At 70.6% G+C, this 27,192-nt stretch overlaps 7 pseudogenes; all 7 read right to left on the bottom strand.

Moving 5' to 3' along the window:
* Window positions 1-2,717: 2,717 nt before the first annotated feature.
* LOC148756720 (5S ribosomal RNA) lies at window positions 2,718-2,837 on the bottom strand (annotated as a pseudogene).
* Window positions 2,838-4,263: 1,426 nt separating this feature from the next.
* Window positions 4,264-4,383, bottom strand: LOC148756719 (5S ribosomal RNA; annotated as a pseudogene).
* Window positions 4,384-9,083: 4,700 nt separating this feature from the next.
* LOC148756718 (5S ribosomal RNA) lies at window positions 9,084-9,203 on the bottom strand (annotated as a pseudogene).
* Window positions 9,204-10,636: 1,433 nt separating this feature from the next.
* LOC148756717 (5S ribosomal RNA) lies at window positions 10,637-10,756 on the bottom strand (annotated as a pseudogene).
* Window positions 10,757-15,422: 4,666 nt separating this feature from the next.
* Window positions 15,423-15,542, bottom strand: LOC148756716 (5S ribosomal RNA; annotated as a pseudogene).
* A 6,246-nt stretch (window positions 15,543-21,788) lies between these two features.
* On the bottom strand, window positions 21,789-21,908 carry LOC148756715 (5S ribosomal RNA; annotated as a pseudogene).
* Window positions 21,909-23,352: 1,444 nt separating this feature from the next.
* Window positions 23,353-23,472, bottom strand: LOC148756714 (5S ribosomal RNA; annotated as a pseudogene).
* Window positions 23,473-27,192: the final 3,720 nt, after the last annotated feature.

Raw genomic sequence — 27,192 nt, 5'->3', positions numbered from 1 at the left:
GGGGACGGGGGTACCAGTGGACCGGGAGATGGGGGGACCGGGGGACCGGGGACCGGGGACGGGGGGACCGGGGACCGGGGGTTGGGGGACTGGGGGATGAGGGGACCGGGAGATCGGGTACCGGGGAACGGGGCGACTAGGAGACGGGGGACCGCGAGACGGGGGACCGGGGACGGGTGACCGGGAGATGGGACACCGGGAGACGGGAGACTGTGGGACGGGAGGACCGGAAGACGGGGCGAACGGAGAACTGGGGGATCGGTAGACGGGGGCCAGGGCGATGGGGGAACCGGGGGACTGGGGGACCGGGGGACCAGGGACCGGGGGTTGGGGGTCCAGGGGATGAGGGGACCGGGAGACGGGGGACCTGGGGACCGGGCGACCGGGAGACGGGGGACCTGGGGACCGGGCGACCGGGAGACGGGGGACCGGGAGACGGGGGATGGGTGTGCGACCGGACCGGGAGACAGAGGGACAGGGAGATGGGGGGACCGGGGGACCGGGGGAAGGGGGTAACACTGGACGGAGGACCGGGGGACCGGAAAACCGGGCGACCGGGAGACAGGGGACCGGGAGACTGGGGACCGGGAGTCGGGGCGACCGGGGAACGGGGGGACCGGTAGAAGGGCGCCTGGGCGCCGGGGGAACCGGGGGACCGGGGGACCAGGAGACGGGGGACCGGGGAACAGGAGACCGGGGGTATGGGGGGACGGGGGGACCAGGCGAAGGAGGGACGGGGAGACGGGGAGACGTTGGGACTGGGGACCGGGGGACAGGTGGACCGCAAGACGGAGGACCGGGAGACGGGGGAACGGGGGTCGGGGGACCCGGGGAGGGGGGGACCGGGAGATGAGGGAATGGGGGACGGGTGGACCAGGGGCGTGGGTGGACTGGGGGACGGGGGAGCGGGGGACGGGGGATGGGGCACTGGGGGGACGGGGGCACCGGGGGACGGGTGGACTGGGAGAGGGTGGATGGGGGTACGGGGGAACAGGGGGATCAGGGGACGGGGGGAACAGGGGACGGGGGGACCGGAATAGGGGGGATGGTGGAACGTGGGGACGGGGGACCCGGGAGATGGGGGACAGGAAGACGGGGAACCGGGGGAACGGAGACAGGGGTGACGGGGAGACGGGGGTACCGGGGGACGGGGGTACTGCGTGGGGCTGCACTGACATCAGCTGTTACCGCTTGGCCTTCAGCTGTTGCCAGTTGGCCATTGGACACCGGCAGAGCTGCGGTGGCCAAGCTAGGAAGCGCGGATGGTGGACTGCAAATTGCAGAGGGGCGCGGACTGCAGTGGGCCGGCTTGGTGGGTCTGTTGGTTGGCAGAGAATCGGCCAGCAGGTGGGGGATCGGGCGGCTCCGGCTTGCCGTGTCTCCAAGCCAGCCGCCCGTGAGACATGGTGCTATGAGACCCCTATCCGTGGCTCTGTGGGTGTTCCTTCTTGGCCTCGCCAAATCCTGCGTTCTTGTGCGGGCAGAGGGACTAGAGTCCCCGCAGGACAGGGACAGACAGACAGAACGGGAGGAGGAGTAAGAGGGAGCGAGATGGAAATATACACGTATATGTACATGTATGTGTCTAGACATACAGAGAGACATGGACAGAGACAGAGAAAGAGGGGGCTGGCACGCGGGGAGAGAGCTCCTGAGCCAGAGCCAGAACCCAACAGGCACGTCACAGAGCCAGACAGACATGGGGTGGGGGAGGGTGGGAGGGACGCACATTCGGGCACACGGACTGGGACAGACGCACTGAGGCTGTGTTGAAGTGGTGGCTTCTCCACCGGAGTGTGGTCGTGCCCGGGGCTGGGCTCCGCCAAGGAGGCATTGCCCTGGCGTTGGCAGTCACCATTGAAGCCCCCGGGGCGGGCCGCCAGGGTCTCCGGAGGGCCAGTGGGCTCTGAGCCCCGCCCAGGGACCCGCCCGCGGGAGGAGAGTGGCAGCCCCCAGGCACCCTGGTTGTGAGGATTGTGTGCCTGCGTGCCTGCTCTTCCCTTGTGGCGGTCTCCCCTGGAGTCGATGGCGCGTGGTGTGTTGGGGTGCTGTTCCCGCCGTCCCCTGGTTTGTCCCGGCTCTTTGTGCCCTTTGTGTCGGGGACACCGTGGCCGGCGGGAAGGGAGGGCTCCTGGCTCTTGTGGGAGACGGGAGGGGACGCGCGGGGGTGTGGGGAGAGGTGCCTGCCCGCGGAGACAGAAGACTCCGGTGGGGCGGGGCGGGTGGGCGTCCCGTTTGCCCGAGGACACGCCGATCCTGTGTCTCGGGGCCCAGGGGCAGGCGCAGGGATGGGCGTCCCCTGGGCTCGGGCCGAGGTGCAAAGGACCGGCACGTCCTGGGATGGAGAGAGCCTGGTGGAAGCCTGCGCCGGCAGGCAGCCCTGGGCTTGGGCGTTGGGGGTTGCGGCGGCGGCAGGGTCGGGGAGCGAGAGGGAGCCCTGCGATGGCGGTGGCGGCGGCGGCGACCTAGACGCGGCTGACTGCTGCAGGCTGACGGCCTGCCTCGGCGAAGAGCACTAAGAAGAGGGAGAGGGGGGGAGCCCTGGCCGACAGGCCTGGTGTGCGGCCGGGGATGCGAGCTTGTAGTGCTGGGCGGCTGTCCCTCCTCTGGCCAGGGGGACCTTCGGCTGGCTGGGCGGCTGCAGGGGTTGCAGAGGGGCAAGGGCCGGCAGGGATTCGGAGGGAGGCACGCCGGGGCGGCGGCGCAAAAGGAGAGGCGAGCAAAAGCCTACAGGTATTCCCAGGAGGTCTCCCATGCAAGTACTAACCAGGCCCCTCCCTGCTTAGCTCCCGAGATCAGAGGAGATCGGGCGCGTTCAGGGTGGTATGGCCGTAGACGCTGGGACCCGGCTCCCGCACCCCAAGAGCCTGCTCCCGGCCTGTCTCGTGAGCGCCCGCCATGCAGATGAGCCGCTCCGGTGGCGAGCATCGACCCGCGGGCCGGCTCTGCCAGCACCGCGTCCCCCCCCAGTCCGGCTCCCCGCCTCTTCCTAATGCCCCTGGCGTGGGCGGCGGGCTACTCCTGGCCGACAGCGAGGCCCCTTCGCGCCACCCGGGGCTCCATGGGACACTGCCACTTCCCTGATGGTGCCAGAAGTCGTGGAACTCTGGCATCCTGGGACTCCCCGCACCCAGACCGGCATACAACCCGCCCCCCTACCGCCACCAGGTTTACCCCCAACCGCAGCCCCAAGGCTGGTGGAGGCATGCACCAGCAGGCAACCCTGGGCCTGGGAGTTGTGGGAGGACCCCGCGGCGGCGGCGGGGGCGTCTGCGGCGGCGTCTGCGGCGGCGGCGGCGGCGGCGGCGGCGGAGGCAGGGGATGGTGTCGAGGCAGGCGATGGCAACCGCGTGGATGGCGCCAGGGCGGCGATGGCGGCGGCGACAATGGGGGCATTGACGGTGGGCGCTGGGACACGGGGGCCGATGGCGGCGGCGGTGGCGGCGGGGGCTGGGGAGGGCGTGAGGGCGGTGCTGGCGGCGGAGGCCGGGAGAGCAGAGGCGGGAGACTGAGCGAGTATGGCATTGGTGGCGGCGGGGGCTGGGGCGGGGGCTGGGAAGATGGCGGTGCTGGAGGCGGGGAGAGCAGAGGAGGGAATTGAGGGAGTGCGGCAATGGCGGCAGCGGGGGCGGGGGAGGGCGTGAGGGCGGTGCTGCGGGGGAGGCCGGGAGAGCAGAGGCGGGAGACTGAGGGAGTATGGCGATGGTGGCTGCGGGGGTCTGGGGCGGGGGCGGGGGAGATGGCGGTGCTGGAGGCGGGGAGAGCGGAGGAGGGAATTGAGGGAGTACGGATATGGCGGCGGCGGGGGTGGGGGTGGGGGAGAGGGCAGCACTGGTGGCGGAGATGGGGAGCGCGGTGCTGGCGGCCGAGGTGGGGAGAGCACAGGAGGGAGTTTGAGGGAGTTTGGCGGTGGCGGCGGCGGGGGCGGGGACAGGGGCGGGGGCGAGGGCAGCGCTGGCGGGGGGGGGGGGGGGGGGTGGGGGGGTGGGGGGGGTGGGGAGCCCGGTGGTGGCGGTGGCTTTGGCGCAGGCGGCGGTGGCGGCGACCGCGAGTCGGCGAAGGATTCGCGATGACGGCCTGCGGGACCGAAGAGGACTGAGAGGAGGGTGTGTGGGGGGAGCCCTGGCCCACGGGCCTGGTGTGCGGCCGGGGCTGCCAGCTTGTAGTGCCGGGCGGCTGACCCTCTGCTGGTCAGGGGGACCTGCGGCTGGCTGGGAAGCTGCAGAGGGAGCCACGCCGGAGCGGCGATGCAAAAGGAGACGCTAGCAAAAGCCAACAGGTATTCCCAGGCGGTCTCCCATCCAAGTACTAACCAGGACAGACCCTGCTTCGCTTCCGAGATCAGACGAGATCTGCTGCATTCAGGGTGGTATGGCCTTAGGCACTGGGACCCGGCTCCCGTCACTCCAAGAGCCTGCTCCCGACTTGCCTCCTGAGCGCACGCGCCATGCTGCTGGGCCGCTCGGGTGGCGAGCATGTGTGCCCGAGTGCCTCCCGCCCGCTCCCCGCCTCCTCCGGTCGCCGCTGGTGTGGGCCACGGGCTACTCCTGGCCCGCAGCGAGGCCCCTTCGCGCCCCCCAGTGGCTCCACAGGCCTCTGTCACTTCCCTGACTGTGACATATGTCTGGGCGCCCTGGCATCCTGGGACTCCCCACGCCCGGAATGGCTTTTACCACGCCCCCCTACCCCAACACCTCTCATCCCCCCCCCAGCCCCACAACCGCACACCCCCCCTTGCTGCTGTGCTGTCCCCACCACTCAGGGCCACCGAGGGGGTCGCAGGGTCCTCTCAGTCCCCTCCACCCTAGGGACGTGCAACCCAGGCCCTGGCCCTGGCCGGCCCCACCCACTGGCCCAAAGCCAGGGAGAGCCACCCGCGACCAGGGGGCAGCACCTCCAGACTGCCGCCACCCTTCGTCACACAGCCTTCTGTCTGGGCCCTCGCCCCTCATCAGCGACCGGCGTCCCGCCCGATCACTGGTCACTTCACTGGCTACACATCACCTCTCCTGACCCAGGGTGTTGAGAGAGAGGATGAGAGAAGGCCAGAGACGGAGCAAGAGGTAGGCGGAGAGAGACAGACGGGGACTGTGGGGACAGACTTGCAGAGAGCACTTTCCAGGCTCTGGGCCTCGCGTGGAGGGGTGCTGCGTGGGGGCTGCACGGACATCAGCTGTTACCGCTTGGCCATCAGCTGTTGCCAGTTGGCCATTGGCCACTGGCAGAGCTGCGGTGGCCAAGCTAGGAAGCGCGGATGGTGGACTGCAATTTGCAGAGGGGCGCGGACTGCAGTGGGCCGGCTTGGTGGGTCTGTTGGTTGGCAGAGAATCGGCCGGCAGGTTGGGGATCGGGCGACTCCGGCTTGCCGTGTCTCCAAGCCAGCCGCCCGTGAGACATGGTGCTATGAGCCCCCTATCCGTGGCTCTGTTGGTGTTCCTTCTTGGCCTCGCCAAATCCTGGGTTCTTGTGCGGACAGAGGGACTAGAGTCCCCGCAGGACAGGGACCGACAGACCGAACGGGGGGACAGGGGGACCGGGGGACGGGAGGACCGGGGGACAGGGGACCGGGAGACGGGTGTAAGGGGGGGACAGGGAGAACGGTGGGACTGTAGGAACCCGGGGCGGGGGTACCGGGGGACGGGGTACCAGGAGATGGGGGAAGGGGGGCAGGGGGACAGGGAGACCGTTGGAACTGGGAGAACCGGGGGACGGGGGGTCTGGGAGACGGGGGCATGTGGGACGGGGGGAAGGGGTGACCGGAAGATGGGGGGACGGGAGTACGAGAGGGCCGGGGGGACGGGGGGACTGGGGGATGGGGGGACAAGGGGAAGGGGGAACGGGGGGGACAGGGGGACTGGGTACTGGGAGACAGTGGGACCAGGGGACGGGGGGACCGGGAGATGGGGGGACACGGTACCAGGGGAAAGGGAGACCGGGGAATTGGGGGACAGGGAGACTGGGGGACTGGGGGATTGGGGGAATGAGAGGACGGTGGGACTGGCGGACGGTGGGACGGAGGGACCAGGAGACCGGTGGATGGAGGGACAGGAGTACGAGGGTACTGGGGGACGAGGGACATGGGGAGGGGGGGACCGGGAAACGGGGGAACGGGGGACCGTGAGACGGGGGGACCGGGAGATGGGGGACCTGGGGCCGGGGGGCCGGGGTGACGGGGGGACCGGGAGACAGAGGGACAGGGGGACTGGAGGGTCGGGGGGACCGGGGGACGGGGGGACCGGGGGACGGGGGGACCGGGTCAACGGAGACGGGGGGGGACCGGGGGAACGGCGGATGGGGGGACCAGGGGACCCGCGGACCGGGGGACCGGAGGTTGGGGGGACCGGGGGATAGGGGACCGGGCGACGGGGTGACCAGGGGCATGAATGGACTGGGGGGACGGGGGTACCAGTGGACCGGGAGATGGGGGGACCGGGGGACCGGGGACCGGGGGACGGGGGGACCGGGGGACCGGGGGTTGGGGGACTGGGGGATGAGGGGACCGGGAGATCGGGTACCGGGGAACGGGGCGACTAGGAGACGGGGGACCGCGAGACGGGGACCGGGGACAGGGTGACCGGGAGATGGGACACCGGGAGACGGGAGACTGTGGGACGGGAGGACCGGAAGACGGGGCGAACGGAGAACTGGGAGATCGGTAGACGGGGGCCAGGGCGATGGGGTAACCGGGGGACTGGGGGACCGGGGGACCAGGGACCGGGGGTTGGGGGTCCAGGGGATGAGGGGACCGGGAGACGGGGGACCTGGGGACCGGGCGACCGGGAGACGGGGGACCGGGAGACGGGGGATGGGTGTGCGGCCGGACCGGGAGACAGAGGGACAGGGAGATGGGGTGACCGGGGGACCGGGGGAAGGGGGTAACACTGGACGGAGGACCGGGGGACCGGAAGACCGGGCGACCGGGAGACAGGGGACCGGGAGACTGGGGACCGGGAGACGGGGCGACCGGGGAACGGGGGGACCGGTAGAAGGGCGGCTGGGCGCCGGGGGAACCGGGGGACCAGGGGACCAGGAGACGGGGGACCGGGGAACGGGAGACCGGGGGTATGGGGGGACGGGGGGACCAGGCGAAGGAGGGACAGGGGGACGGGGAGACGTTGGGACTGGGGGACCGGGGGACAGGTGGACCGCGAGACGGAGGACCGGGAGACGGGGGAACGGGGGTCGGGGGACCCGGGGAGGGGGGGACCTGGAGACGAAGGAATGGGGGACGGGTGGACCAGGGGCGTGGGGGTACTGGGGGGACGGGGGAGCGGGGGACGGGGGATGGGGCACTGGGGGGACGGGGGCACCGGGGGACGGGTGGACTGGGAGAGGGTGGATGGGGGTACGGGGGAACAGGGGGATCAGGGGACGGGGGGAACAGGGGACGGGGGGGACCGGAATAGGGGGGATGGTGGAACGTGGGGACGGGGGACCCGGGAGACGGGGGACAGGAAGACGGGGAACCGGGGGAACGGAGACAGGGGTGACGGGGAGACGGGGGTACCGGGGGACGGGGGTACTGCGTGGGGCTGCACTGACATCAGCTGTTACCGCTTGGCCTTCAGCTGTTGCCAGTTGGCCATTGGACACCGGCAGAGCTGCGGTGGCCAAGCTAGGAAGCGCGGATGGTGGACTGCAAATTGCAGAGGGGCGCGGACTGCAGTGGGCCGGCTTGGTGGGTCTGTTGGTTGGCAGAGAATCGGCCAGCAGGTGGGGGATCGGGCGGCTCCGGCTTGCCGTGTCTCCAAGCCAGCCGCCCGTGAGACATGGTGCTATGAGCCCCCTATCCGTGGCTCTGTGGGTGTTCCTTCTTGGCCTCGCCAAATCCTGCGTTCTTGTGCGGGCAGAGGGACTAGAGTCCCCGCAGGACAGGGACAGACAGACAGAACGGGAGGAGGAGTAAGAGGGAGCGAGATGGAAATATACACGTATATGTACATGTATGTGTCTAGACATACAGAGAGACATGGACAGAGACAGAGAAAGAGGGGGCTGGCACGCGGGGAGAGAGCTCCTGAGCCAGAGCCAGAACCCAACAGGCACGTCACAGAGCCAGACAGACATGGGGTGGGGGAGGGTGGGAGGGACGCACATTCGGGCACACGGACTGGGACAGACGCACTGAGGCTGTGTTGAAGTGGTGGCTTCTCCACCGGAGTGTGGTCGTGCCCGGGGATGGGCTCCGCCAAGGAGGCATTGCCCTGGCGTTGGCAGTCACCATTGAAGCCCCCGGGGCGGGCCGCCAGGGTCTCCGGAGGGCCAGTGGGCTCTGAGCCCTGCCCAGGGACCCGCCCGCGGGAGGAGAGTGGCAGCCCCCAGGCACCCTGGTTGTGAGGATTGTGTGCCTGCGTGCCTGCTCTTCCCTTGTGGCGGTCTCCCCTGGAGTCGATGGCGCGTGGTGTGTTGGGGTGCTGCTCCCGCCGTCCCCTGGTTTGTCCCGGCTCTTTGTGCCCTTTGTGTCGGGGACACCGTGGCCGGCGGGAAGGGAGGGCTCCTGGCTCTTGTGGGAGACGGGAGGGGACGCGCGGGGGTGTGGGGAGAGGTGCCTGCCCGCGGAGACAGAAGACTCCGGTGGGGCGGGGCGGGTGGGCGTCCCGTTTGCCCGAGGACACGCCGATCCTGTGTCTCGGGGCCCAGGGGCAGGCGCAGGGATGGGCGTCCCCTGGGCTCGGGCCGAGGTGCAAAGGACCGGCACGTCCTGGGATGGAGAGAGCCTGGTGGAAGCCTGCGCCGGCAGGCAGCCCTGGGCTTGGGCGTTGGGGGTTGCGGCGGCGGCAGGGTCGGGGAGCGAGAGGGAGCCCTGCGATGGCGGTGGCGGCGGCGGCGACCTAGACGCGGCTGACTGCTGCAGGCTGACGGCCTGCCTCGGCGAAGAGCACTAAGAAGAGGGAGAGGGGGGGAGCCCTGGCCGACAGGCCTGGTGTGCGGCCGGGGATGCGAGCTTGTAGTGCTGGGCAGCTGTCCCTCCTCTGGCCAGGGGGACCTTCGGCTGGCTGGGCGGCTGCAGGGGTTGCAGAGGGGCAAGGGGCGGCAGGGATTCGGAGGGAGGCACGCCGGGGCGGCGGCGCAAAAGGAGAGGCGAGCAAAAGCCTACAGGTATTCCCAGGCGGTCTCCCATGCAAGTACTAACCAGGCCCCTCCCTGCTTAGCTCCCGAGATCAGAGGAGATCGGGCGCGTTCAGGGTGGTATGGCCGTAGACGCTGGGACCCGGCTCCCGCGCCCCAAGAGCCTGCTCCCGGCCTGTCTCGTGAGCGCCCGCCATGCAGATGAGCCGCTCCGGTGGCGAGCATCGACCCGCGGGCCGGCTCTGCCAGCACCGCGTCCCCCCCCAGTCCGGCTCCCCGCCTCTTCCTAATGCCCCTGGCGTGGGCGGCGGGCTACTCCTGGCCGACAGCGAGGCCCCTTCGCGCCACCCGGGGCTCCATGGGACACTGCCACTTCCCTGATGGTGCCAGAAGTCGTGGAACTCTGGCATCCTGGGACTCCCGGCACCCAGACCGGCATACAACCCGCCCCCCTACCGCCACCAGGTTTACCCCCAACCGCAGCCCCAAGGCTGGTGGAGGCCTGAACCAGCAGGCAACCCTGGGCCTGGGAGTTGTGGGAGGACCCCGCGGCGGCGGCGGGGGCGGCTGCGGCGGCGGCGGCGGCGGCGGCGGAGGCAGGGGAGGGTGGCGAGGTAGGCGATGGCAACCGCGTGGATGGCGCCAGGGCGGCGATGGCGGCGGCGACAATGGGGGCTTTGACGGTGGGCGCTGGGACACGGGGGCCGATGGCGGCGGCGGTGGCGGCGGGGGCTGGGGAGGGCGTGAGGGCGGTGCTGGCGGCGGAGGCCAGGAGAGCAGAGGTGGGAGACTGAGCGAGTATGGCATTGGTGGCGGCGGGGGCTGGGGCGGGGGCTGGGAAGATGGCGGTGCTGGAGGCGGGGAGAGCAGAGGAGGGAATTGAGGGAGTGCGGCAATGGCGGCAGCGGGGGCGGGGGAGGGCGTGAGGGCGGTGCTGGCGGCGGAGGCCGGGAGAGCAGAGGCGGGAGACTGAGGGAGTATGGCGATGGTGGCTGCGGGGGTCTGGGGCGGGGGCGGGGGAGATGGCGGTGCTGGAGGCGGGGAGAGCGGAGGAGGGAATTGAGGGAGTACGGATATGGCGGCGGCGGGGGCGGGGGTGGGGGAGAGGGCAGCACTGGTGGCGGAGATGGGGAGCGCGGGGCCGAGGTGGGGAGAGCACAGGAGGGAGTTTGAGGGAGTTTGGCGGTGGCGGCGGCGGGGGCGGGGACAGGGGCGGGGGCGAGGGCAGCGCTGGCGGGGGGGGGGGGGTGGGGGGTGGGGGGGTGGGGGGGGTGGGGAGCCCGGTGGTGGCGGTGGCTTTGGCGCAGGCGGCGGTGGCGGCGACCGCGAGTCGGCGAAGGATTCGCGATGACGGCCTGCGGGACCGAAGAGGACTGAGAGGAGGGTGTGTGGGGGGAGCCCTGGCCCACGGGCCTGGTGTGCGGCCGGGGCTGCCAGCTTGTAGTGCCGGGCGGCTGACCCTCTGCTGGTCAGGGGGACCTGCGGCTGGCTGGGAGGCTGCAGAGGGGCAAGGGGCGGCAGGGGTTCGGAGGGAGCCACGCCGGAGCGGCGATGCAAAAGGAGACGCTAGCAAAAGCCAACAGGTATTCCCAGGCGGTCTCCCATCCAAGTACTAACCAGGACAGACCCTGCTTCGCTTCCGAGATCAGACGAGATCTGCTGCGTTCAGGGTGGTATGGCCTTAGGCACTGGGACCCGGCTCCCGGCACTCCAAGAGCCTGCTCCCGACTTGCCTCCTGAGCGCACGCGCCATGCTGCTGGGCCGCTCGGGTGGCGAGCATGTCTGCCCGAGTGCCTCCCGCCCGCTCCCCGCCTCCTCCGGTCGCCGCTGGTGTGGGCGACGGGCTACTCCTGGCCCGCAGCGAGGCCCCTTCGCGCCCCCCAGTGGCTCCACAGGCCTCTGTCACTTCCCTGACTGTGACATATGTCTGGGCGCCCTGGCATCCTGGGACTCCCCACGCCCGGAATGGCTTTTACCACGCCGCCCTACCCCAACCCCTCTCATCCCCCCCCCCAGCCCCACAACCGCACACCCTCCTTGCTGCTGTTTTGTCCCCACCACTCAGGGCCACCGAGGGGGTCGCAGGGTCCTCTCAGTCCCCTCCACCCTAGGGACGTGCAACCCAGGCCCTGGCCCTGGCCGGCCCCACCCACTGGCCCAAAGCCAGGGAGAGCCACCCGCGACCAGGGGGCAGCACCTCCAGACTGCCGCCACCCTTCGTCACACAGCCTTCTGTCTGGGCCCTCGCCCCTCATCAGCGACCGGCGTCCCGCCCGATCACTGGTCACTTCACTGGCTACACATCACCTCTCCTGACCCAGGGTGTTCAGAGAGAGGATGAGAGAAGGCCAGAGACGGAGCAAGAGGTAGGTGGAGAGAGACAGACGGGGACTGTGGGGACAGACTTGCAGAGAGCACTTTCCAGGCTCTGGGCCTCGCGTGGAGGGGTGCTGCGTGGGGGCTGCACGGACATCAGCTGTTACCGCTTGGCCATCAGCTGTTGCCAGTTGGCCATTGGCCACTGGCAGAGCTGCGGTGGCCAAGCTAGGAAGCGCGGATGGTGGACTGCAAATTGCAGAGGGGCGCGGACTGCAGTGGGCCGGCTTGGTGAGTCTGTTGGTTGGCAGAGAATCGGCCGGCAGGTAGGGGATCGGGCGGCTCCGGCTTGCCGTGTCTCCAAGCCAGCCGCCCGTGAGACATGGTGCTATGAGCTCCCTATCCGTGGCTCTGTTGGTGTTCCTTCTTGGCCTCGCCAAATCCTGGGTTCTTGTGCGGGCAGAGGGACTAGAGTCCCCGCAGGACAGGGACCGACAGACAGAACGGGGGGACAGGGGGACCGGGGGACGGGAGGACCGGGGGACAGGGGACCGGGAGACGGGTGTAAGAGGGGGGACAGGGAGAACGGTGGGTCTGTAGGAACCCGGGGCGGGGGTACCGGGGGACGGGGTACCAGGAGATGGGGGAAGGGGGGCAGGGGGACAGGGAGACCGTTGGAACTGGGAGAACCGGGGGACGGGGGGTCTGGGAGACGGGGGCATGTGGGACGGGGGGAAGGGGTGACCGGAAGATGGGGGGACGGGAGTACGAGAGGGCCGGGGGGCCGGGGGTCTGGGGGATGGGGGGACAAGGGGACCGGGGGACCGGGGGGACAGGGGGACTGGGTACTGGGAGACAGTGGGACCAGGGGACGGGGGGACCGGGAGATGGGGGGACACGGTACCAGGGGAAAGGGAGACCGGGGAATTGGGGGACAGGGAGACTGGGGGACTGGGGGATTGGGGGAATGAGAGGACGGTGGGACTGGCGGACGGTGGGACGGAGGGACCAGGAGACCGGTGGATGGAGGGACAGGAGTACGAGGGTACTGGGGGACGAGGGACATGGGGAGGGGGGGACCGGGAAACGGGGGAACGGGGGACCGTGAGACGGGGGGACCGGGAGATGGGGGACCTGGGGCCGGGGGGCCTGGGTGACGGGGGGACCGGGAGACAGAGGGACAGGGGGACTGGAGGGTCGGGGGGACCGGGGTACGGGGGGACCGGGGGACGGGGGGACCGGGGCAACGGAGACGGGGGGGACCGGGGGAACGGCGGATGAGGGGACCAGGGGACCCGCGGACCGGGGGACCGGAGGTTGGGGGGACCGGGGGATAGGGGACCGGGCGACGGGGTGACCAGGGGCATGAATGGACTGGGGGGACGGGGGTACCAGTGGACCGGGAGATGGGGGGACCGGGGGACCGGGGACCGGGGGACGGGGGGACCGGGGGACCGGGGGTTGGGGGACTGGGGGATGAGGGGACCGGGAGATCGGGTACCGGGGAACGGGGCGACTAGGAGACGGGGGACCGCGAGACGGGGGACCGGGGACGGGGTGACCGGGAGATGGGACACCGGGAGACGGGAGACTGTGGGACGGGAGGACCGGAAGACGGGGCGAACGGAGATCTGGGGGATCGGTAGACGGGGGCCAGGGCGATGGGGTAACCGGGGGACTGGGGGACCGGGGGACCAGGGACCGGGGGTTGGGGGTCCAGGGGATGAGGGGACCGGGAGACGGGGGACCTGGGGACCGGGCGACCGGGAGACGGGGGACCGGGAGACGGGGGGATGGGTGTGTGGCCGGACCGGGAGACAGAGGGACAGGGAGATGGGGGGACCGGGGGACCGGGGAAGGGGGTAACACTGGACGGAGGACCGGGGGACCGGAAGACCGGGCGACCGGGAGACAGGGGACCGGGAGACTGGGGACCGGGAGACGGGGCGACCGGGGAACGGGGGGACCGGTAGAAGGGCGCCTGGGCGCCGGGGGAACCGGGGGACCGGGGGACCAGGAGACGGGGGACCGGGGAACAGGAGACCGGGGGTATGGGGGGACGGGGGGACCAGGCGAAGGAGGGACGGGGGGACGGGGAGACGTGGGGACTGGGGGACCGGGGGACAGGTGGACCGCGAGACGGAGGACCGGGAGACGGGGGAACGGGGGTCGGGGGACCCGGGGAGGGGGGTACCGGGAGACGAGGGAATGGGGGACGGGTGGACCAGGGGCGTGGGGGGACTGGGGGGACGGGCCACCGGGGGACGTGTGGACTGGGAGAGGGTGGATGGGGGTACGGGGGAACAGGGGGATCAGGGGACGGGGGGAACAGGGGACGGGGGGGGGGGGACCGGAATAGGGGGGATGGTGGAACGTGGGGACGGGGGACCCGGGAGACGGGGGACAGGATGACGGGGAACCGGGGGAACGGAGACAGGGGTGACGGGGAGACGGGGGTACCGGGGGACGGGGGTACTGCGTGGGGCTGCACTGACATCAGCTGTTACCGCTTGGCCTTCAGCTGTTGCCAGTTGGCCATTGGACACCGGCAGAGCTGCGGTGGCCAAGCTAGGAAGCGCGGATGGTGGACTGCAAATTGCAGAGGGGCGCGGACTGCAGTGGGCCGGCTTGGTGGGTCTGTTGGTTGGCAGAGAATCGGCCAGCAGGTGGGGGATCGGGCGGCTCCGGCTTGCCGTGTCTCCAAGCCAGCCGCCCGTGAGACATGGTGCTATGAGCCCCCTATCCGTGGCTCTGTGGGTGTTCCTTCTTGGCCTCGCCAAATCCTGCGTTCTTGTGCGGGCAGAGGGACTAGAGTCCCCGCAGGACAGGGACAGACAGACAGAACGGGAGGAGGAGTAAGAGGGAGCGAGATGGAAATATACACGTATATGTACATGTATGTGTCTAGACATACAGAGAGACATGGACAGAGACAGAGAAAGAGGGGGCTGGCACGCGGGGAGAGAGCTCCTGAGCCAGAGCCAGAACCCAACAGGCACGTCACAGAGCCAGACAGACATGGGGTGGGGGAGGGTGGGAGGGACGCACATTCGGGCACACGGACTGGGACAGACGCACTGAGGCTGTGTTGAAGTGGTGGCTTCTCCACCGGAGTGTGGTCGTGCCCGGGGCTGGGCTCCGCCAAGGAGGCATTGCCCTGGCGTTGGCAGTCACCATTGAAGCCCCCGGGGCGGGCCGCCAGGGTCTCCGGAGGGCCAGTGGGCTCTGAGCCCCGCCCAGGGACCCGCCCGCGGGAGGAGAGTGGCAGCCCCCAGGCACCCTGGTTGTGAGGATTGTGTGCCTGCGTGCCTGCTCTTCCCTTGTGGCGGTCTCCCCTGGAGTCGATGGCGCGTGGTGTGTTGGGGTGCTGCTCCCGCCGTCCCCTGGTTTGTCCCGGCTCTTTGTGCCCTTTGTGTCGGGGACACCGTGGCCGGCGGGAAGGGAGGGCTCCTGGCTCTTGTGGGAGACGGGAGGGGACGCGCGGGGGTGTGGGGAGAGGTGCCTGCCCGCGGAGACAGAAGACTCCGGTGGGGCGGGGCGGGTGGGCGTCCCGTTTGCCCGAGGACACGCCGATCCTGTGTCTCGGGGCCCAGGGGCAGGCGCAGGGATGGGCGTCCCCTGGGCTCGGGCCGAGGTGCAAAGGACCGGCACGTCCTGGGATGGAGAGAGCCTGGTGGAAGCCTGCGCCGGCAGGCAGCCCTGGGCTTGGGCGTTGGGGGTTGCGGCGGCGGCAGGGTCGGGGAGCGAGAGGGAGCCCTGCGATGGCGGTGGCGGCGGCGGCGACCTAGACGCGGCTGACTGCTGCAGGCTGACGGCCTGCCTCGGCGAAGAGCACTAAGAAGAGGGAGAGGGGGGGAGCCCTGGCCGACAGGCCTGGTGTGCGGCCGGGGATGCGAGCTTGTAGTGCTGGGCGGCTGTCCCTCCTCTGGCCAGGGGGACCTTCGGCTGGCTGGGCGGCTGCAGGGGTTGCAGAGGGGCAAGGGGCGGCAGGGATTCGGAGGGAGGCACGCCGGGGCGGCGGCGCAAAAGGAGAGGCGAGCAAAAGCCTACAGGTATTCCCAGGAGGTCTCCCATGCAAGTACTAACCAGGCCCCTCCCTGCTTAGCTCCCGAGATCAGAGGAGATCGGGCGCGTTCAGGGTGGTATGGCCGTAGACGCTGATACCCGGCTCCCGCGCCCCAAGAGCCTGCTCCCGGCCTGTCTCGTGAGCGCCCGCCATGCAGATGAGCCGCTCCGGTGGCGAGCATCGACCCGCGGGCCGGCTCTGCCAGCACCGCGTCCCCCCCCAGTCCGGCTCCCCGCCTCTTCCTAATGCCCCTGGCGTGGGCGGCGGGCTACTCCTGGCCGACAGCGAGGCCCCTTCGCGCCACCCGGGGCTCCATGGGACACTGCCACTTCCCTGATGGTGCCAGAAGTCGTGGAACTCTGGCATCCTGGGACTCCCGGCACCCAGACCGGCATACAACCCGCCCCCCTACCGCCACCAGGTTTACCCCCAACCGCAGCCCCAAGGCTGTTTGAGGCCTGAACCAGCAGGCAACCCTGGGCCTGGGAGTTGTGGGAGGACCCCGCGGCGGCGGCGGGGGCGGCTGCGGCGGCGGCGGCGGCGGCGGCGGAGGCAGGGGAGGGTGGCGAGGTAGGCGATGGCAACCGCGTGGATGGCGCCAGGGCGGCGATGGCGGCGGCGACAATGGGGGCTTTGACGGTGGGCGCTGGGACACGGGGGCCGATGGCGGCGGCGGTGGCGGCGGGGGCTGGGGAGGGCGTGAGGGCGGTGCTGGCGGCGGAGGCCGGGAGAGCAGAGGTGGGAGACTGAGCGAGTATGGCATTGGTGGCGGCGGGGGCTGGGGCGGGGGCTGGGAAGATGGCGGTGCTGGAGGCGGGGAGAGCAGAGGAGGGAATTGAGGGAGTGCGGCAATGGCGGCAGCGGGGGCGGGGGAGGGCGTGAGGGCGGTGCTGGCGGCGGAGGCCGGGAGAGCAGAGGCGGGAGACTGAGGGAGTATGGCGATGGTGGCTGCGGGGGTCTGGGGCGGGGGCGGGGGAGATGGCGGTGCTGGAGGCGGGGAGAGCGGAGGAGGGAATTGAGGGAGTACGGATATGGCGGCGGCGGGGGCGGGGGTGGGGGAGAGGGCAGCACTGGTGGCGGAGATGGGGAGCGCGGTGCTGGCGGCCGAGGTGGGGAGAGCACAGGAGGGAGTTTGAGGGAGTTTGGCGGTGGCGGCGGCGGGGGCGGGGACAGGGGCGGGGGCGAGGGCAGCGCTGGCGGGGGTGGGGGGTGGGGGGGTGGGGGGGTGGGGGGGGTGGGGAGCCCGGTGGTGGCGGTGGCTTTGGCGCAGGCGGCGGTGGCGGCGACCGCGAGTCGGCGAAGGATTCGCGATGACGGCCTGCGGGACCGAAGAGGACTGAGAGGAGGGTGTGTGGGGGGAGCCCTGGCCCACGGGCCTGGTGTGCGGCCGGGGCTGCCAGCTTGTAGTGCCGGGCGGCTGACCCTCTGCTGGTCAGGGGGACCTGCGGCTGGCTGGGAGGCTGCAGAGGGGCAAGGGGCGGCAGGGGTTCGGAGGGAGCCACGCCGGAGCGGCGATGCAAAAGGAGACGCTAGCAAAAGCCAACAGGTATTCCCAGGCGGTCTCCCATCCAAGTACTAACCAGGACAGACCCTGCTTCGCTTCCGAGATCAGAGGAGATCTGCTGCGTTCAGGGTGGTATGGCCTTAGGCACTGGGACCCGGCTCCCGGCACTCCAAGAGCCTGCTCCCGACTTGCCTCCTGAGCGCACGCGCCATGCTGCTGGGCCGCTCGGGTGGCGAGCATGTCTGCCCGAGTGCCTCCCGCCCGCTCCCCGCCTCCTCCGGTCGCCGCTGGTGTGGGCAACGGGCTACTCCTGGCCCGCAGCGAGGCCCCTTCGCGCCCCCCAGTGGCTCCACAGGCCTCTGTCACTTCCCTGACTGTGACATATGTCTGGGCGCCCTGGCATCCTGGGACTCCCCACGCCCGGAATGGCTTTTACCACGCCCCCCTACCCCAACACCTCTCATCCCCCCCCCAGCCCCACAACCGCACACCCCCCCTTGCTGCTGTGCTGTCCCCACCACTCAGGGCCACCGAGGGGGTCGCAGGGTCCTCTCAGTCCCCTCCACCCTAGGGACGTGCAACCCAGGCCCTGGCCCTGGCCGGCCCCACCCACTGGCCCAAAGCCAGGGAGAGCCACCCGCGACCAGGGGGCAGCACCTCCAGACTGCCGCCACCCTTCGTCACACAGCCTTCTGTCTGGGCCCTCGCCCCTCATCAGCGACCGGCGTCCCGCCCGATCACTGGTCACTTCACTGGCTACACATCACCTCTCCTGACCCAGGGTGTTGAGAGAGAGGATGAGAGAAGGCCAGAGACGGAGCAAGAGGTAGGCGGAGAGAGACAGACGGGGACTGTGGGGACAGACTTGCAGAGAGCACTTTCCAGGCTCTGGGCCTCGCGTGGAGGGGTGCTGCGTGGGGGCTGTACGGACATCAGCTGTTACCGCTTGGCCATCAGCTGTTGCCAGTTGGCCATTGGCCACTGGCAGAGCTGCGGTGGCCAAGCTAGGAAGCGCGGATGGTGGACTGCAATTTGCAGAGGGGCGCGGACTGCAGTGGGCCGGCTTGGTGGGTCTGTTGGTTGGCAGAGAATCGGCCGGCAGGTTGGGGATCGGGCGGCTCCGGCTTGCCGTGTCTCCAAGCCAGCCGCCCGTGAGACATGGTGCTATGAGCCCCCTATCCGTGGCTCTGTTGGTGTTCCTTCTTGGCCTCGCCAAATCCTGGGTTCTTGTGCGGACAGAGGGACTAGAGTCCCCGCAGGACAGGGACCGACAGACAGAACGGGGGGACAGGGGGACCGGGGGACGGGAGGACCGGGGGACAGGGGACCGGGAGACGGGTGTAAGGGGGAGGGCAGGGAGAACGGTGGGACTGTAGGAACCCGGGGCGGGGGTACCGGGGGACGGGGTACCAGGAGATGGGGGAAGGGGGGCAGGGGGACAGGGAGACCGTTGGAACTGGGAGAACCGGGGGACGGGGGGTCTGGGAGACGGGGGCATGTGGGACGGGGGGAAGGGGTGACCGGAAGATGGGGGGACGGGAGTACGAGAGGGCCGGGGGGACGGGGGGACTGGGGGATGGGGTGACAAGGGGAAGGGGGAACGGGGGGGACAGGGGGACTGGGTACTGGGAGACAGTGGGACCAGGGGACGGGGGGACCGGGAGATGGGGGGACACGGTACCAGGGGAAAGGGAGACCGGGGAATTGGGGGACAGGGAGACTGGGGGACTGGGGGATTGGGGGAATGAGAGGACGGTGGGACTGGCGGACGGTGGGACGGAGGGACCAGGAGACCGGTGGATGGAGGGACAGGAGTACGAGGGTACTGGGGGACGAGGGACATGGGGAGGGGGGGACCGGGAAACGGGGGAACGGGGGACCGTGAGACGGGGGGACCGGGAGATGGGGGACCTGGGGCCGGGGGGACGGGGTGACGGGGGGACCGGGAGACAGAGGGACAGGGGGACTGGAGGGTCGGGGGGACCGGGGGACGGGGGGACCGGGGGACGGGGGGACCGGGTCAACGGAGACGGGGGGGACCGGGGGAACGGCGGATGGGGGGACCAGGGGACCCGCGGACCGGGGGACCGGAGGTTGGGGGGACCGGGGGATAGGGGACCGGGCGACGGGGTGACCAGGGGCATGAATGGACTGGGGGGACGGGGGTACCAGTGGACCGGGAGATGGGGGGACCGGGGGACCGGGGACCGGGGGACGGGGGGACCGGGGGACCGGGGGTTGGGGGACTGGGGGATGAGGGGACCGGGAGATCGGGTACCGGGGAACGGGGCGACTAGGAGACGGGGGACCGCGAGACGGGGGACCGGGGACGGGGTGACCGGGAGATGGGACACCGGGAGACGGGAGACTGTGGGACGGGAGGACCGGAAGACGGGGCGAACGGAGAACTGGGAGATCGGTAGACGGGGGCCAGGGCGATGGGGTAACCGGGGGACCAGGGACCGGGGGTTGGGGGTCCAGGGGATGAGGGGACCGGGAGACGGGGGACCTGGGGACCGGGCGACCGGGAGACGGGGGACCGGGAGACGGGGGGATGGGTGTGCGGCCGGACCGGGAGACAGAGGGACAGGGAGATGGGGTGACCGGGGGACCGGGGGAAGGTGGTAACACTGGACGGAGGACCGGGGGACCGGAAGACCGGGCGACCGGGAGACAGGGGACCGGGAGACTGGGGACCGGGAGACGGGGCGACCGGGGAACGGGGGGACCGGTAGAAGGGCGCCTGGGCGCCGGGGGAACCGGGGGACCAGGGGACCAGGAGACGGGGGACCGGGGAACGGGAGACCGGGGGTATGGGGGGACGGGGGGACCAGGCGAAGGAGGGACAGGGGGACGGGGAGACGTTGGGACTGGGGGACCGGGGGACAGGTGGACCGCGAGACGGAGGACCGGGAGACGGGGGAACGGGGGTCGGGGGACCCGGGGAGGGGGGGACCTGGAGACGAAGGAATGGGGGACGGGTGGACCAGGGGCGTGGGGGTACTGGGGGGACGGGGGAGCGGGGGACGGGGGATGGGGCACTGGGGGGACGGGGGCACCGGGGGACGGGTGGACTGGGAGAGGGTGGATGGGGGTACGGGGGAACAGGGGGATCAGGGGACGGGGGGAACAGGGGACGGGGGGGACCGGAATAGGGGGGATGGTGGAACGTGGGGACGGGGGACCCGGGAGACGGGGGACAGGAAGACGGGGAACCGGGGGAACGGAGACAGGGGTGACGGGGAGACGGGGGTACCGGGGGACGGGGGTACTGCGTGGGGCTGCACTGACATCAGCTGTTACCGCTTGGCCTTCAGCTGTTGCCAGTTGGCCATTGGACACCGGCAGAGCTGCGGTGGCCAAGCTAGGAAGCGCGGATGGTGGACTGCAAATTGCAGAGGGGCGCGGACTGCAGTGGGCCGGCTTGGTGGGTCTGTTGGTTGGCAGAGAATCGGCCAGCAGGTGGGGGATCGGGCGGCTCCGGCTTGCCGTGTCTCCAAGCCAGCCGCCCGTGAGACATGGTGCTATGAGCCCCCTATCCGTGGCTCTGTGGGTGTTCCTTCTTGGCCTCGCCAAATCCTGCGTTCTTGTGCGGGCAGAGGGACTAGAGTCCCCGCAGGACAGGGACAGACAGACAGAACGGGAGGAGGAGTAAGAGGGAGCGAGATGGAAATATACACGTATATGTACATGTATGTGTCTAGACATACAGAGAGACATGGACAGAGACAGAGAAAGAGGGGGCTGGCACGCGGGGAGAGAGCTCCTGAGCCAGAGCCAGAACCCAACAGGCACGTCACAGAGCCAGACAGACATGGGGTGGGGGAGGGTGGGAGGGACGCACATTCGGGCACACGGACTGGGACAGACGCACTGAGGCTGTGTTGAAGTGGTGGCTTCTCCACCGGAGTGTGGTCGTGCCCGGGGATGGGCTCCGCCAAGGAGGCATTGCCCTGGCGTTGGCAGTCACCATTGAAGCCCCCGGGGCGGGCCGCCAGGGTCTCCGGAGGGCCAGTGGGCTCTGAGCCCTGCCCAGGGACCCGCCCGCGGGAGGAGAGTGGCAGCCCCCAGGCACCCTGGTTGTGAGGATTGTGTGCCTGCGTGCCTGCTCTTCCCTTGTGGCGGTCTCCCCTGGAGTCGATGGCGCGTGGTGTGTTGGGGTGCTGCTCCCGCCGTCCCCTGGTTTGTCCCGGCTCTTTGTGCCCTTTGTGTCGGGGACACCGTGGCCGGCGGGAAGGGAGGGCTCCTGGCTCTTGTGGGAGACGGGAGGGGACGCGCGGGGGTGTGGGGAGAGGTGCCTGCCCGCGGAGACAGAAGACTCCGGTGGGGCGGGGCGGGTGGGCGTCCCGTTTGCCCGAGGACACCCCGATCCTGTGTCTCGGGGCCCAGGGGCAGGCGCAGGGATGGGCGTCCCCTGGGCTCGGGCCGAGGTGCAAAGGACCGGCACGTCCTGGGATGGAGAGAGCCTGGTGGAAGCCTGCGCCGGCAGGCAGCCCTGGGCTTGGGCGTTGGGGGTTGCGGCGGCGGCAGGGTCGGGGAGCGAGAGGGAGCCCTGCGATGGCGGTGGCGGCGGCGGCGACCTAGACGCGGCTGACTGCTGCAGGCTGACGGCCTGCCTCGGCGAAGAGCACTAAGAAGAGGGAGAGGGGGGGAGCCCTGGCCGACAGGCCTGGTGTGCGGCCGGGGATGCGAGCTTGTAGTGCTGGGCAGCTGTCCCTCCTCTGGCCAGGGGGACCTTCGGCTGGCTGGGCGGCTGCAGGGGTTGCAGAGGGGCAAGGGGCGGCAGGGATTCGGAGGGAGGCACGCCGGGGCGGCGGCGCAAAAGGAGAGGCGAGCAAAAGCCTACAGGTATTCCCAGGCGGACTCCCATGCAAGTACTAACCAGGCCCCTCCCTGCTTAGCTCCCGAGATCAGAGGAGATCGGGCGCGTTCAGGGTGGTATGGCCGTAGACGCTGGGTCCCGGCTCCCGCGCCCCAAGAGCCTGCTCCCGACCTGTCTCGTGAACGCCCGCCATGCAGATGAGCCGCTCCGGTGGCGAGCATCGACCCGCGGGCCGGCTCTGCCAGCACCGCGTCCCCCCCCAGTCCGGCTCCCCGCCTCTTCCTAATGCCCCTGGCGTGGGCGGCGGGCTACTCCTGGCCGACAGCGAGGCCCCTTCGCGCCACCCGGGGCTCCATGGGACACTGCCACTTCCCTGATGGTGCCAGAAGTCGTGGAACTCTGGCATCCTGGGACTCCCGGCACCCAGACCGGCATACAACCCGCCCCCCTACCGCCACCAGGTTTACCCCCAACCGCAGCCCCAAGGCTGGTGGAGGCCTGAACCAGCAGGCAACCCTGGGCCTGGGAGTTGTGGGAGGACCCCGCGGCGGCGGCGGGGGCGGCTGCGGCGGCGGCGGCGGCGGCGGCGGCGGAGGCAGGGGAGGGTGGCGAGGTAGGCGATGGCAACCGCGTGGATGGCGCCAGGGCGGCGATGGCGGCGGCGACAATGGGGGCTTTGACGGTGGGCGCTGGGACACGGGGGCCGATGGCGGCGGCGGTGGCGGCGGGGGCTGGGGAGGGCGTGAGGGCGGTGCTGGCGGCGGAGGCCAGGAGAGCAGAGGTGGGAGACTGAGCGAGTATGGCATTGGTGGCGGCGGGGGCTGGGGCGGGGGCTGGGAAGATGGCGGTGCTGGAGGCGGGGAGAGCAGAGGAGGGAATTGAGGGAGTGCGGCAATGGCGGCAGCGGGGGCGGGGGAGGGCGTGAGGGCGGTGCTGGCGGCGGAGGCCGGGAGAGCAGAGGCGGGAGACTGAGGGAGTATGGCGATGGTGGCTGCGGGGGTCTGGGGCGGAGGCGGGGGAGATGGCGGTGCTGGAGGCGGGGAGAGCGGAGGAGGGAATTGAGGGAGTACGGATATGGCGGCGGCGGGGGCGGGGGTGGGGGAGAGGGCAGCACTGGTGGCGGAGATGGGGAGCGCGGTGCTGGCGGCCGAGGTGGGGAGAGCACAGGAGGGAGTTTGAGGGAGTTTGGCGGTGGCGGCGGCGGGGGCGGGGACAGGGGCGGGGGCGAGGGCAGCGCTGGCGGGGGGGGGGGGGTGGGGGGGTGGGGGGGTGGGGGGGGTGGGGAGCCCGGTGGTGGCGGTGGCTTTGGCGCAGGCGGCGGTGGCGGCGACCGCGAGTCGGCGAAGGATTCGCGATGACGGCCTGCGGGACCGAAGAGGACTGAGAGGAGGGTGTGTGGGGGGAGCCCTGGCCCATGGGCCTGGTGTGCGGCCGGGGCTGCCAGCTTGTAGTGCCGGGCGGCTGACCCTCTGCTGGTCAGGGGGACCTGCGGCTGGCTGGGAGGCTGCAGAGGGGCAAGGGGCGGCAGGGGTTCGGAGGGAGCCACGCCGGAGCGGCGATGCAAAAGGAGACGCTAGCAAAAGCCAACAGGTATTCCCAGGCGGTCTCCCATCCAAGTACTAACCAGGACAGACCCTGCTTCGCTTCCGAGATCAGACGAGATCTGCTGCGTTCAGGGTGGTATGGCCTTAGGCACTGGGACCCGGCTCCCGGCACTCCAAGAGCCTGCTCCCGACTTGCCTCCTGAGCGCACGCGCCATGCTGCTGGGCCGCTCGGGTGGCGAGCATGTCTGCCCGAGTGCCTCCCGCCCGCTCCCCGCCTCCTCCGGTCGCCGCTGGTGTGGGCGACGGGCTACTCCTGGCCCGCAGCGAGGCCCCTTCGCGCCCCCCAGTGGCTCCACAGGCCTCTGTCACTTCCCTGACTGTGACATATGTCTGGGCGCCCTGGCATCCTGGGACTCCCCACGCCCGGAATGGCTTTTACCACGCCGCCCTACCCCAACCCCTCTCATCCCCCCCCCAGCCCCACAACCGCACACCCTCCTTGCTGCTGTGCTGTCCCCACCACTCAGGGCCACCGAGGGGGTCGCAGGGTCCTCTCAGTCCCCTCCACCCTAGGGACGTGCAACCCAGGCCCTGGCCCTGGCCGGCCCCACCCACTGGCCCAAAGCCAGGGAGAGCCACCCGCGACCAGGGGGCAGCACCTCCAGACTGCCGCCACCCTTCGTCACACAGCCTTCTGTCTGGGCCCTCGCCCCTCATCAGCGACCGGCGTCCCGCCCGATCACTGGTCACTTCACTGGCTACACATCACCTCTCCTGACCCAGGGTGTTGAGAGAGAGGATGAGAGAAGGCCAGAGACGGAGCAAGAGGTAGGTGGAGAGAGACAGACGGGGACTGTGGGGACAGACTTGCAGAGAGCACTTTCCAGGCTCTGGGCCTCGCGTGGAGGGGTGCTGCGTGGGGGCTGCACGGACATCAGCTGTTACCGCTTGGCCATCAGCTGTTGCCAGTTGGCCATTGGCCACTGGCAGAGCTGCGGTGGCCAAGCTAGGAAGCGCGGATGGTGGACTGCAAATTGCAGAGGGGCGCGGACTGCAGTGGGCCGGCTTGGTGAGTCTGTTGGTTGGCAGAGAATCGGCCGGCAGGTAGGGGATCGGGCGGCTCCGGCTTGCCGTGTCTCCAAGCCAGCCGCCCGTGAGACATGGTGCTATGAGCTCCCTATCCGTGGCTCTGTTGGTGTTCCTTCTTGGCCTCGCCAAATCCTGGGTTCTTGTGCGGGCAGAGGGACTAGAGTCCCCGCAGGACAGGGACCGACAGACAGAACGGGGGGACAGGGGGTCCGGGGGACGGGAGGACCGGGGGACAGGGGACCGGGAGACGGGTGTAAGAGGGGGGACAGGGAGAACGGTGGGTCTGTAGGAACCCGGGGCGGGGGTACCGGGGGACGGGGTACCAGGAGATGGGGGAAGGGGGGCAGGGGGACAGGGAGACCGTTGGAACTGGGAGAACCGGGGGACGGGGGGTCTGGGAGACGGGGGCATGTGGGACGGGGGGAAGGGGTGACCGGAAGATGGGGGGACGGGAGTACGAGAGGGCCGGGGGGCCGGGGGTCTGGGGGATGGGGGGACAAGGGGACCGGGGGACCGGGGGGACAGGGGGACTGGGTACTGGGAGACAGTGGGACCAGGGGACGGGGGGACCGGGAGATGGGGGGACACGGTACCAGGGGAAAGGGAGACCGGGGAATTGGGGGACAGGGAGACTGGGGGACTGGGGGATTGGGGGAATGAGAGGACGGTGGGACTGGCGGACGGTGGGACGGAGGGACCAGGAGACCGGTGGATGGAGGGACAGGAGTACGAGGGTACTGGGGGACGAGGGACATGGGGAGGGGGGGACCGGGAAACGGGGGAACGGGGGACCGTGAGACGGGGGGACCGGGAGATGGGGGACCTGGGGCCGGGGGGCCGGGGTGACGGGGGGACCGGGAGACAGAGGGACAGGGGGACTGGAGGGTCGGGGGGACCGGGGTACGGGGGGACCGGGGGACGGGGGGACCGGGGCAACGGAGACGGGGGGGACCGGGGGAACGGCGGATGGGGGGACCAGGGGACCCGCGGACCGGGGGACCGGAGGTTGGGGGGACCGGGGGATAGGGGACCGGGCGACGGGGTGACCAGGGGCATGAATGGACTGGGGGGACGGGGGTACCAGTGGACCGGGAGATGGGGGGACCGGGGGACCGGGGACCGGGGGACGGGGGGACCGGGGGACCGGGGGTTGGGGGACTGGGGGATGAGGGGACCGGGAGATCGGGTACCGGGGAACGGGGCGACTAGGAGACGGGGGACCGCGAGACGGGGGACCGGGGACGGGGTGACCGGGAGATGGGACACCGGGAGACGGGAGACTGTGGGACGGGAGGACCGGAAGACGGGGCGAACGGAGAACTGGGGGATCGGTAGACGGGGGCCAGGGCGATGGGGGAACCGGGGGACTGGGGGACCGGGGGACCAGGGACCGGGGGTTGGGGGTTCAGGGGATGAGGGGACCGGGAGACGGGGGACCTGGGGACCGGGCGACCGGGAGACGGGGGACCGGGAGACGGGGGGATGGGTGTGCGGCCGGACCGGGAGACAGAGGGACAGGGAGATGGGGGGACCGGGGGACCGGGGGAAGGGGGTAACACTGGACGGAGGACCGGGGGACCGGAAGACCGGGCGACCGGGAGACAGGGGACCGGGAGACTGGGGACCGGGAGTCGGGGCGACCGGGGAACGGGGGGACCGGTAGAAGGGCGCCTGGGCGCCGGGGGAACCGGGGGACCGGGGGACCAGGAGACGGGGGACCGGGGAACAGGAGACCGGGGGTATGGGGGGACGGGGGGACCAGGCGAAGGAGGGACGGGGAGACGGGGAGACGTTGGGACTGGGGGACCGGGGGACAGGTGGACCGCAAGACGGAGGACCGGGAGACGGGGGAACGGGGGTCGGGGGACCCGGGGAGGGGGGGACCGGGAGATGAGGGAATGGGGGACGGGTGGACCAGGGGCGTGGGTGGACTGGGGGGACGGGGGAGCGGGGGACGGGGGATGGGGCACTGGGGGGACGGGGGCACCGGGGGACGGGTGGACTGGGAGAGGGTGGATGGGGGTACGGGGGAACAGGGGGATCAGGGGACGGGGGGAACAGGGGACGGGGGGACCGGAATAGGGGGGATGGTGGAACGTGGGGACGGGGGACCCGGGAGATGGGGGACAGGAAGACGGGGAACCGGGGGAACGGAGACAGGGGTGACGGGGAGACGGGGGTACCGGGGGACGGGGGTACTGCGTGGGGCTGCACTGACATCAGCTGTTACCGCTTGGCCTTCAGCTGTTGCCAGTTGGCCATTGGACACCGGCAGAGCTGCGGTGGCCAAGCTAGGAAGCGCGGATGGTGGACTGCAAATTGCAGAGGGGCGCGGACTGCAGTGGGCCGGCTTGGTGGGTCTGTTGGTTGGCAGAGAATCGGCCAGCAGGTGGGGGATCGGGCGGCTCCGGCTTGCCGTGTCTCCAAGCCAGCCGCCCGTGAGACATGGTGCTATGAGACCCCTATCCGTGGCTCTGTGGGTGTTCCTTCTTGGCCTCGCCAAATCCTGCGTTCTTGTGCGGGCAGAGGGACTAGAGTCCCCGCAGGACAGGGACAGACAGACAGAACGGGAGGAGGAGTAAGAGGGAGCGAGATGGAAATATACACGTATATGTACATGTATGTGTCTAGACATACAGAGAGACATGGACAGAGACAGAGAAAGAGGGGGCTGGCACGCGGGGAGAGAGCTCCTGAGCCAGAGCCAGAACCCAACAGGCACGTCACAGAGCCAGACAGACATGGGGTGGGGGAGGGTGGGAGGGACGCACATTCGGGCA

The sequence above is a fragment of the Rhinolophus sinicus genome, chromosome 11, assembly GCF_057876585.1.
Source record: "Rhinolophus sinicus isolate RSI-liver-muscle chromosome 11, RSI-T2T, whole genome shotgun sequence".
NCBI classification, from domain to species: Eukaryota; Metazoa; Chordata; class Mammalia; order Chiroptera; family Rhinolophidae; genus Rhinolophus; species Rhinolophus sinicus.
This window is presented reverse-complemented; position numbering and strand designations above follow the sequence as displayed.